We start from the raw sequence: 3,630 nt of genomic DNA, 5'->3' as shown, positions 1-3,630 counted from the left end.
TGTTGTTTTTTTTTATGTTTGTGACTTTTTCTGTGTACTATTCTCTTAGATACTAATTATATAAGAAAAAGACTAGAGCCAAGAGCCATAAAATAAACATCCCAAGAGTCACCAATACCACTAAGTATCCTTGATCTTTGAGAGAATAAATCAAGATGGCATACTGCCTTCTGAACATTCATATTCATCAAAAAGAAGGATAATCAGGAAGGACTGAGTAAGTCACTTAGAGACTAGATTCAGTAAGCCTTAAATTGTTGCTTTATTTTCCAGTGTTAACTTGCTTGTCCTCAAGTGAAATATATTTCTTGTGCTCACATTCCTAGGAAGTGCTCGATGTAGTTTCATCCTTGAATTTCTGAGACTAGGTGAGAAGATGTTAAATGGAAACTAGCTGAGAAGGAAAACTTCATCATTCTCTGACATGGATTTTTTTTTCATCATTGCAATAACAAAATTTAATTTTTAATCCTTAGTTTGATTTAAACACTGCTTTTAGTACATGCTGATACCAGCCTTGCAGAAAGGGCTCCAGAGAGATGTTCATAGCAGCACACACCTGTGGCTCTTCTTTGGTTCTGGAGGCTCCAGGGAAATCAGTATTGCTTCGTGATATACATTCTCTAGGTCTCTCTGTGTGAGTGCAGAACACTCCACATGCCTGATGGCCTTCAAGTCACCAGCCGGCTTTCCAGCATACTCTGGAGTGGTAGGTTTCTCTTTGTTCTTGCAAATTTCTCAATAGCAGAGGGGTCATCTATGAGAGCAATTTGGGACCCAACAAGCAAGAAAAAGGTTTTTAGAGAGTGGTAAGTTATCCCAGACACCCATTTTTCTTTCACATTTTCACATGAGGAAGGAGAGACCACTGAAAAACAGCCTAGAAAGACAACTGTTTGTGGATAACTCTGCGGTCATAATTTGTCATACTCTTCTTGCCCTGCAGTATCAAAAAGTCCAAGAGTATATGGCTCTCCACCAACCATAACTGTGACTGCATAGTTGTCAAAAACAGTGGGTACACACTCAGATGGAAATTTGTTTGTTCTGTAGGGTCAGGAGACATGTTTTACCAACAGCACCATCACCCACACAATGCCACTTACTTGTCTACATTGCCGAAACAGTTTTCTATCCTCTTTATTTCAAATCTGATGATGACCTCAGCTTCTCCACCGGGGTGCTGGCAGCACTGCCTCATTCTGACATGCATTTAAGAAATTCCTTCTGGCCCGCAGAGAACTTTTATCTTAGATCAAATTTGCACTCTCCGTGATCATCTGTTATTCATCTCTAATTCTCACAATTTTCTCTTCCTACAGCAAAATAAGTAAACTTAAGCATTGATTAATAGTAAAAATATGTAGGATTAATCCATGAAATCAGGTTTCTAGGATTAGTCATGACCCAGGATAACCCAGTGGAAAGACACAGTATATTAAATGTGTCCTTTACCAGTAAAATAGAAGATAGAACAAAGAAAATGGAGAAAGTAATTTGGGTATAATATGTTTCAGACTAACTGGTTGGTTTCTCTTGTATGCCTGTTTGATTAAAAGATTATTTTATATATGAATCCCTGGAAATTTTGCAGATGAAATTTTCCAGAATGTCAGACACGTGGACCGCTGAAATAAAATCTCCCTCTTGATTGTAATAACATAGTTATGGCGCCTTGTTCTTATTGTCAATTACTTGGAGAAGAGAATGGCTGATTTTAGCCTATTTAGACAACCTGAGATTTTGGAAGCAACAAAGTTCTACACTTTTTTCAGAAATGGGTGCTGCTCTTTCTATCCTTTCCCCACCTCTCCACGAAGCTGAAGCAGAAAGAGAAAGAAGGAATGAATACAATGCCATCGTCACATTGATGGGTGAACCTATAGGACTGAGAGCTTCTAATCCAGTGGTTCTCAACCTTCCTAATGCCGGGACCCTTCCTAATGCCGCGACAACAGTTCCAACCATAAAATTATTTTCGTTGCTACTTCATAACTGTAATTTTGCTACTGTATGAATCGTAATGTAAATATCAGATATGCAGGATGTATTTAGGCGACCCCTGTGAAAGGGTCATTCGACCCCCAAAGGGGTCGCGACCCACAGGTTGAGAACCGCTGTTCTAATCGGAAGTGGGTCACTTTTCCAGTGACTACTGAAGATGAAGAAAAGTTTACCCGTAGGAAATCTCAGTTAGCTAATAGAGTAGGCTTCCTTATGACTTAACTCCAATGGCATTTCTTGCTGCAGCTGTGGTGCCTCTACCAACAACTTCACAGCTTACCTCACTCTGTTGTTGCTCAGTACAAAAGTCACAGAGAAGTGCTGAGGAAACAGGGAATCTATTGTCTCACCACAGAAAATTTAAAAACACAACCTTAACCCAGGTTTTAAACAAAGATTTAAACTAGATTCATGTCTAGTTAGTGGAGTGCAGTCGTTTTTTATAGCAGGAATTTTGCAGTGATGCTATTGATCGTATCAATTTGTAAGAGAGAACCTACAGGGGCAAAGAGCCTTGGCTAAAATTCAAGATAGTCCTCCATGGAATAAAATTTCTGAGTTAAGATTTTAGGATACTTCTGGAAATATGATTGTGCACCATATTGTGCCTATAATTTTACTCTTACCATGCATTCCATTAAGTATAAATAAAGTTAATTATCTGTAGAGATAGTAGGGCACAAAGTATCTAAGAATAGATATTTACATAGATTGAAAAGAAGATTAAATAATATCAATAAACTAGTAGCCCTTTTCTTTTTCTAAAAGAAGTAGCATGGACAAACTTATTTACAAAAAAAATGAATTCACAGTAATCAAATGTATCATTTAAAAGATATTCATAATTTTAGGGAAAAAATCAGATTCTTGTCAAAAACACTGAAAAAACCAGTGAAGTAAGGGTGCTGATGGAATAGCAAGTGAAGTGAAAACAAAAAATGGAGAAAAATTCCAGGTTTTGGAGATTCCTGAATTGAAGCTGGTCTGCCCTGAAACCAACTACAGCTGTTGGTCTGACCTATCAACCTGAACTGCATGAACAGTCAGGGAAGGGGACTGCCACAATGAACTTGGCCTGCTCATTGCAGATGTCCATCCTCAGCTTTCCTCACTTCCTCCTAGTATAGAAGAAAAACAGAAATGCTTCATTGTTCTTTTGGTGTGTCTTTCCTTCTTTGATTCATTTTTTATTTTCCCTAAAATGCCTGTCTTTGACCTTGGTTCAATTTTCATGTAATGCCCGTTGCTAGAAGAAAAAGAAAAAGTGAGTTGTGTGCCTAACTATGTTATTTCTTCTACACTACAGCTTATTCCTCCTGAAAATAATATTCCAGCCGAAACTGGTTTGGCTCAGTGGATAGAGCGTCAGCCTTCAGACTGAAGGGTCCTGGGTTCGATTCCAGTCAAGGGCATGTACCTGGATTGCAGGCACATCCCCAGTGGGGGATGTACAGGAGGCAGCTGATTGATGTTTCTCTCTCATCGATGTTTCTAACTCTCTATCTCTCTCTCCCTTCCTCTCTGTAAAAAAATCAATAAAATATATTTAAAAAAAATATTCCAAGAAGATCTGCTTTGTTCTTAATTTTCATTATTAGTTTGTAAAGCAATTGATTTTATTAAATG

General features: G+C 38.1%; 1 pseudogene; it reads right to left on the bottom strand.

Annotated features, from left to right (window-relative positions):
- Nucleotides 1-540: 540 nt before the first annotated feature.
- Nucleotides 541-1,116, bottom strand: LOC132229463 (cell division control protein 42 homolog; annotated as a pseudogene).
- Between the last annotated feature and the right edge of the window lie 2,514 nt (nucleotides 1,117-3,630).

Source organism: Myotis daubentonii, chromosome 3 (genome assembly GCF_963259705.1).
Source record: "Myotis daubentonii chromosome 3, mMyoDau2.1, whole genome shotgun sequence".
NCBI lineage: Eukaryota > Metazoa > Chordata > Mammalia > Chiroptera > Vespertilionidae > Myotis > Myotis daubentonii.
Note: the sequence above shows the minus strand (reverse complement) of the source record. Positions and strands in the feature narration are given on the sequence as shown.